The sequence below is a fragment of the Choristoneura fumiferana genome, chromosome 13 (genome assembly GCF_025370935.1).
Source record: "Choristoneura fumiferana chromosome 13, NRCan_CFum_1, whole genome shotgun sequence".
In the NCBI taxonomy this organism is placed as follows: Eukaryota; Metazoa; Arthropoda; class Insecta; order Lepidoptera; family Tortricidae; genus Choristoneura; species Choristoneura fumiferana.
In genome coordinates this window covers 13,341,577-13,350,176 of record NC_133484.1, presented here as the reverse complement: position 1 = coordinate 13,350,176, position 8,600 = coordinate 13,341,577, and positions in this window count along the sequence as shown.

The window sequence follows — 8,600 nt, the reverse complement described above, 5'->3', positions numbered from 1 at the left end:
TTGAACAAGTTCCTATCAAATGAATATGTCGCTAAAGTCGAACTTTCAAATTGACAGACACGTCTATTGGCATTATTGTTTTATGTATGACATGCAAACGATTATCAACTTTTGGGGTGGTACACCACATATTTGGCTGGAGGTACCTACTGATTTATTTAAAATTAAAAGGACACCTGCCTTCGCTTAGCTACTCGTATTTATGTACGTCAGCACCAGTTATAGTTAGAGATTCATTTGTCAATCTGCCTTACTTCTCAGCTATAAAGAAGTCGTCAATGTTTCATATTTTGATAAAAACATTACCACTGTGAGGAAAGTGAAATAATAAATCTGCCTCAACTCGTCCTGTCTTTCATTTGCATCGGTCAAGTCCCATCTGTACTAACTAGTCTACATGGGTAGGTTAGGTACAGATTGTTCCTGTTATATCGTGGTTAATTTAAGAACTAGTGTAATTTTCTAATGAGACAGAGGCAAAATCAAGTAAACAGTTCTCTCAAGGGTGTTAAGCGCTGTATAATGTCGGCAACATTGAGGAAGTAGGTGCGTATCAAATAGTTGTTTTTAAACTAAAAAGGGGAACGATAACCTCTTGTGCAGACTTAGTTAGTAGAGCTCCTGATAGACAGATCTAAGTCCTATTACCCAGAGACAGTATAACCATTATATGTCCTAATTTATATTTAATTTAGGTACCTACTCGTATACATTGAAAAGTGACTTCAGGGTAGGCACAGTTACCGTTGAACCATTTAATTCTTGCACCGTAGAACGTTATAGTAGGACATAATGATTAAGTGTCATATAAATTTTTTGTCGAGTAAATTGATGCCGCTACGACATTTTACGTGAAAAAGTTCCACAGAGGGTCACGATGGATTTAATCATTTTTAAGGCTCATTTGTGTAGGTACTTACTTAGTGATATTGCATTTGAATAGATTTAGTAATTTAATTTTGTCATTCATTTAGTTTATTTGATCTGTACCTAAACGTGGTAAAGTCAGCAGCAGAAATAAGCAGTTGTGGTGCTGAAGCTAATCTAAGTCGTGTGTAGGTAGATCATTTTGAGCACCGTAACCGGTCATTCACTTCTGTCACCGACTGTACTTCTGCTAGTCACAATGGCATAGAAGTTTACGTCGAGATAATAAAGACTTCTCATTTTAACCCCGAAAATTTTGAAGGGACGTTATGTCCCAACAGACTGACTCCCCGTGGGCCACAAAATTTATTACAACTTAATAATCAACAGGTCACGCGACACACATGTTGGCCACATAACTCACCTGACTCCAACAAAATTTATGACCTAGGGTGCTACTGTCCTTTACACTCTCAACTCAAAAGAGAGGGATAGAGATTATCTGTGGATATTTATAAATTGCTTATTGCCTTTTAATTATGTATGTTTGTAGGAAAAGGGTTTTTTTAATGAAGGAATGCGAATAAATCATGGTAGATGGCGCGGTAAGATAGGGTTTTGTTTCTTTTTTGGGGTTAGGCATGAGCTTCTGAAAAGGTATGTAAGGTAAAAAAATGCATTAGATATAATTTTACCAAAATAAGTAGTACAGAAAGTTTGTCTTGAGACATTTTTGTTTTAGTTTTTGTAGTGCGTATGTACACCTATACACTTTTTATAAATTTCTGATTACTTGTCTTATCAATATTTTAAATAAAAGTATTTATTTTGGCTTCAATTGTTTCAATGTAGAGTTCTGATATAAGAAAAAAACATAGATTGATAGCAAGTAGGTACCTAGGTACTAATCTTTCATTTCTAGGTAGGTGTCTAATACAAAAAATACAGTCGAAGTCTCATTAGTTAAGGGAATGGTTAAGTTTTGTATATCTCATTTAATTTGCGCCTAACCAGAAATGAAAGAAGTAATTTTGTTCAAGGATGGAAAGGGAAACTGTACATAAAACTATATTTCGTCCCTAACTCGTACCTAATTAAAGTGCCTAATGGGGTATGGTTGAGATTTAGCTGCCTAGTTTTTTATTTTACCTATAGCTGTAGGTGTCAGGCAAGGGGACACAATATCACCGAAGCTATTTACCCTAGCGCTAGAATGGATATTCCAACAGATGCAATGGGAGGAGAAAGGGCTAGTGATTGATGGAGAGAGAATGACCAATCTGAGGTTTGCTGATGACTTGTTTTTGGTCTCGGAGAGCATTGGGGAGATGTTGTTTATGTTGGAGGACTTGAAAGTGGAATCCGAGAAAGCTGGGGAAAACCAAAATAATGACCAACATTCCCGAAGTCACAAACTACCAGCTTCCAGTGGAGAGTGACCGAGTAAGTCTACTTGGGACATAAGGTCACCCTTGGCTTTGAGAACCAGGTGGCGGAGGTGGAGAGGCGGGTAGCACAGGCGTGGACTGCGTTCGGTGGTAATAAGCACTTATTACGTGGCAAAATATCCCTGCGTCTTAAAGTGATAGTCTTAATTCGAGCAGTGGGTTATGCCCGTGCTCACCTATGGTACAGAGACTATGACTCGTACACAGAAATCCGCCGAGAAGTTCCGAGTTGCGCAGAGGGGTATGGAGAGAGCGATGCTCGGGATCACCCTTCGTGACCGGAAGCGTAACGAATGGATTCGAAATAAGACCAAAGTGAAAGACGTCATGACTGTCATAGCAAAGAAAACGTAGACATGGGCAGGACACATTGCGAGAATGGATGAGAGTCGCTGGACAAGACGAGTCCTTGAATGGAGACCCAGAGCGGATACTCGGGGGCGCGGCAGACCACCGCAGCGCTGGATGGACGACATTCGACGACACGGAGGTCGAGACTGGATGAGACGGCTACAAGATCGCCAAGTGTGGAAGAAGAGTGAAGAGGCCTACATCCAAGATTGGATTTTAACCAAAATGCCATGATGATGATGATGGTAGTTGTAGGTAGGTAAAGTCTGACCAGGAATATAAAAAACCTGACGCGAGGGCAGCACTTCTACGTTTTATATTGCGACATTCTTTTCCACTTACTATAAGATACTTACCAGTCATATTGACGACGGTGTCGGTGATGTTATTTAAAGGAATATTTTCTAATCCCTCAGACTTTTTCTATGACAAATACTTTTATATATTGTGAATTATTTACTTTCCAAGGCTATTGATAATCTTCAGCATTTTAACGCACAAAAACACAAAATAACACTTTAAAATACCACGCGCAAACAACGTTAAACTTTGACCGGTATAGACAGATGAAATTTGAATTTAGTGTTACCAGTGCAAGAAATTAATTCTATTGGTTTTCCGCAATATGGCGAGCTTTTTTATAGTTTAGCCTTTACGAGTACGAGTACAAGGTAACTTCTTAATTTTCACAATTTTTCAATAGGTTATTTTTGTGGGGACTTAGATGCTTTTACGTTTTTATTTTTGCTAGGTACCTACCTACAGGTTGCTAAAGTAAGAAACAACATCCGACTAGTTTAATATTTATAATTTTCTTGAAAAAACCTTGAACTAAATGACTTACTCACGCATCGCATTTTACCTATAAAAGATGCTCATGTTAAAGAAATTCGTGATCCCTCATAATAATACATAATTACTTAATCCCTTGTAATGCAACACATAATTTGCAACTGAATAAAAATTTGCATGTAATCGTAATGCTGAGCATGCTGTCTCTATCGCACCCGAGAGAATCTCATACGTCAGAGTGAGATGGGAAGTGGTTTAGTGTTGCGCTGCACTGTGAGCATGCCTATTGCAACACCGGTGGGCGGGGCTTGTTGTATGCGATCGGGCGCTCTGATTGGTCAAAACAAGTTCTGAAAGTGGGGTGTCAATGTGCTTCAGAAACTTCTTGGAAGTTTTTTAGTTGCAAAGTCAAGGAATTATACAAAATTTCCTTTTTGATCCATCTTGGAAACGTGATTAAAATATTTGAGCGGATTTCAGATTTTTTCTAGTGATAGGTATTTTATTTAATGCAGCATTTTTGTTTTTTAATACCTACATACATATTTATGCTTCAATAAGTTAATTTAAATACCTCACGCATTTATTATAACTTAATAAAGCTTTAAATTTAGATTGGTATTTTTTAGTGTCTAATTTTTTTAAAGTGTGCCTATTTGGTAAATTTAATAGAATTGATTCATATAAAATATTAACTATATAAATTTACTAATTGGCCAATATCAGTTTTTCAAACTGTTAGGTATGTACTTCTTCTTATTTTTACTTATCACTTTAATAAAATATTTTAGTTTGTTTTATTTTAAAATATTTTTGCCTCGCTACTACCTATTATAAAATAAATAAATTGTGTGGAGATCAAAAGGAGAGCCATTGCCCAACACTGAAACTTCCTTGGATTTTTTTCCTATCCAAGGCTCCAAAAACCATCACAGCTACGATACATCTAAATACTTAGGTTAAGTAGCATTGAACAAAGGGTCCATATTGGCTCGCATACTTATCGAAAGTCCGAATGTAATGTTTGTCAGAATTATCGTTTGTCATAACTCTTTTTTCTCTGAATCCAAAAATTGTTCAGAATTGTTATAAAACAAACCTAACCTAACCTTTATTAAGTATGCTATAGGATGATAATTTAAAAAAATTCAGAAAATTTTAAGGAAAAATTATGACAAAACGACGATTCGGACAAAAATTACGGTAGGTATGAATTGCGAAGAGCATGCGAACTTTGGCGCTCCCTTGCGCAAACAATTAGTTCTTAACAGTTTCTGGATATACTTACAAGGAGCAGCATCAATAAGGAGGTCAGCAGCAGAAGTGGATAAGATGCCAATGTGTTAAGAAGGTGTGTTAATTTTGAACTTCACAAGCACTTATCTTCGTATAAATAGGTAAGTAAGCTACCATAGTTCAGAAAGGCCTATACAATTACCTTCTCAGCTACATACTTAACGACAAAAGAAAACGAGAGATTTTATATCTTGTTCATTTCTTATTTAAGGGTAATATGATTGCTTGTTTAATAGTGGGTAAATTTTTAGAGTTACGGACCTACCTCAAAAGTAAAAACGGAACCCTATGCTAATCACTTTGTTGTCCGTCCGTCCGATCATCGGTCTGTCAAGATACTGTATTTTTATCTTACTTTTCTTTGGCTCAACTAGTATTTATTGAGGCACGCTCATTATAGTAAGATCTATTAGCTTAATACCTAAAGCCAGTTTTTTTTTAATGTTAGGCGTGGTTGTAGTCATGCCATCCATCTGAAAAAGGCACCATCGTGCCTAAGCGAATATGTGGTCAAAAGACGCGGATCCACTATAGCAGTCTCGACTTGAGGAAAACCGAGGGTGCTCAAATAGATACGAGGCTCTTGCCTTCTTTGAGCGCGCCAAAGAATTCACAAAACAATTCAAAATATGGCTCAGGCTGCGGTGACCAATTCGCCTCTTGACATGACGCAGCATGCCTCAGGTTAAGGCAACGTGTCCACTTGCTCTGCCTCGACATGAGGCTACTTCTAGTCCGCGGCTTGAGAATAGGTAGGTAGGCATGCTTGCATAGTGAAGGCACTTCATCCCTGATTTGAAGACGGCTGGAATAGCATACAAGTAACCCAGAGGCAGGTAGGGGCCGCGTTTCAGCTGCCAGGATAACAAAAGACGAACGAAAAAAGACCGACTATGATAGTACCTACTCGTAAACTAAGTTCCCATTGGTAATCCGTTTGCAAATTAATTACGCAGACCGCATACTGACTCCTGATACCTATGTCTTACCAGTCGCTATTGTGGACAGATGCCCAAATGTACATGAACCTACGCTATGTATATTTTGCTTAAAAAGTTCACCTATAACCTGCAATATGTACGCAGTGTAATCAACAAGTACCTATTGCTTTCCCACTTATTGTACCTACTGTACTTTAACCACCTAAAAATGCTTCTTGCGAGCAATATCTACCGCTAGTAAAACCTCATGATATTTTAATAATTGCATAACTGGAAATAAATTCTTTACCTTACTACATACGGTACAGTCGACATTGCATGCTAGTTAACAGACTTTTCCAATAAGATCTTGTTCTATGAGATTCTGCTAAGAAATCTTTCCAGAGGATATAAGAATTGTAGAGGCCATATATATTGTCTACTATGGAATCACAACCACATACCTATACCATTTCTTTACACTGAAAATTACAAAAGTGGACTTAGGTACAGTCGAGTTCATAAACTTGTGAGCAAAAATTTGATCAAAAATATCTGTACTTACACGCTTCTACGCCGTTAAAAATAGAGTCGTGTTCAGATATTTTTGATCAAATTTTATTTCACAAGTTTATGTACTCGACTGTACTAACCTATTAGTAGGTCCCCAGAGTTTTCACACGGTTGCTCATGTTCAATTTTTGAGAGAAACAATATTATCATAAAAGATTTAATTAACTGCTAAAAGTCAATGCACAGTGCTTTGTTTTGAAAAACTGAGTCGGACACAGTGATTTCTGTTCATGACTATAGAAACTATGTTGTTGTAGTTGAATTAACGACACCAGGTGGCGCTGGCTGTGAAGGCGACAGAGTTTTCAGATATTGCATCTGTGAGTATAAATTGCATATTCCTAATTGTGTGCTACTTGCACCTCCATTTATTTAGCATAATATAATAAAAACTACGAATATAAATTCGAAAAATATTGGACCATTTGCGTTCTGCTGTGGAACTTTTTTGCTGAATATCATATTGACATACCTATCGTACATTTACATAAATGCATTGTGAAACGTTCAATAATAGGTAGGTACACGATTTCATTCAAGTTTATTCGATTGTTCAGTGTTTTGATATACGAACTTTGCAATTTGCACACAGACACTAGCGCCACGGTGGCTACTACTGAACTAAAAACTACCTATTATAACTACACCAAGAGATGGCGCTGATCTTAAATTCCACAGTTAGGGAGTGACACCCTCTGCATTTATTTATGTTTTATCTTTTTACGTTCCATCTCTACTAATACTCGGATACTGTCAGTAAGCAAAATGTAATTTAAAAATATTCTCTCAAATGGTAGGTACTTAACTACTTAGTTATATTGGCAAATAGCGCTCAAACCGTAGTTCCCTAATTCCCGGCACCGTCCAAGCTACACACTAAGAGTTGCTGATTCTCATGTACTTATAACGGTATTTTTTTACCATTAGGTGATCTGCCTGCTCATTTGCCTCAAATTATTATTAAAAAAAATAGATGAATGAAAAAGTTATTCTATCCTTACTGCATTATCTATTGGTGGACCTGTGTCAACTCACGATGTCAAAAGGAATCGAAAATTCTTTCAGGTTTAAAACAAGTAGGTACGTAAGATAACTCTGTATGAACGTAGAGTCATCATCATACACATAGGAGCTTTCGGGATGATCAAAACCACGCACGTATACAGATATTTTTAAGCACCTAGCTATCTCTGAAGTTTATACACTGCGACTACAGCCAACAGCAAAAATAGATTAACTGCTAACAAGCTGAAAAATAAGTACAAAGTTTTTCACAACCTTAATGATAGAGTTCTGACTTGTGTAACTTATTTTTAACAAACCTACTTAAAAAAAATAGGATTTAAAGATTTTACTTTTTTATGATTTTTTATGTAGCGGTTAGAGAACCTGACTACGAAGCTTGAGGTCCCGGGTTCGATTCCCGTGTCGGGGCAGATATTCGTATGAAAAATACGAATGTTTGTTCTCGGGTCTTGGGTGTTTAATACGTATTTAAGCATGTATCTATATCTATATAATTATATTTATTCGTTGCTTAGTACCCATAACACAAGCTTTGCTAAGCTTTCAAAACGATTCATCGAAAATGTCAGCACAAGCTGGACTAAAAAACTCTGGACACTCAGTAGGAAACAACTCCGACATATCGTCGGGGCATTCACAGGTCACTTCAATACTAAACACATACTAGTAAAGATGGGACTACAGGACAATGAAGTCTGTAGAATATGTGGCGAGGAAGACGAAACAATGGAACACATTATGTGTGAATCTGACGCCCTCGCCAGATCAAGAATGAGACTCTTTGGCGACGGATACCCCGCACCAGGAGACTTTAAGGCACTACCGCTACGTCAAATCATCCAATTTATGGACGAGGTGATAAAGGCAATAGAGTAAGTGCGAAGGAGGGGTAATTACACAAAAGATCCCTACGGGTCGAAGTGTATCCGCAAGGACCCCTAAACATAAGATAAGATAAGATAAGCTTACTTTGGGACTAGGTCAATTGGTGTGATTTGCCCCGTGATATTTATTTATTTATTTGTTATTTATGCTGATGCTGATGCTGATGGCGTCAGGATGATACCTGCAGGGCTACTACGAAACTCGAATCTCGAAGTTCGAGTCGTGCGGTCCCTCTCGCTCTCGTATTAATTAGTATAAGTGTCAGAGGGACCGCACTACACGAACTTCGAGTTTCGAGTTTCGTAGTAGCCCTGCAGGTATCATCCTACACACAAACGTGAAACCGTGACACTAGCTGGCGCGATGGGATGACTGCAGTAACTTCAAATTTAGGAACATTTTGGATTAGGAATTAAGGATTAATGGTTTTTCGTCTAAAATT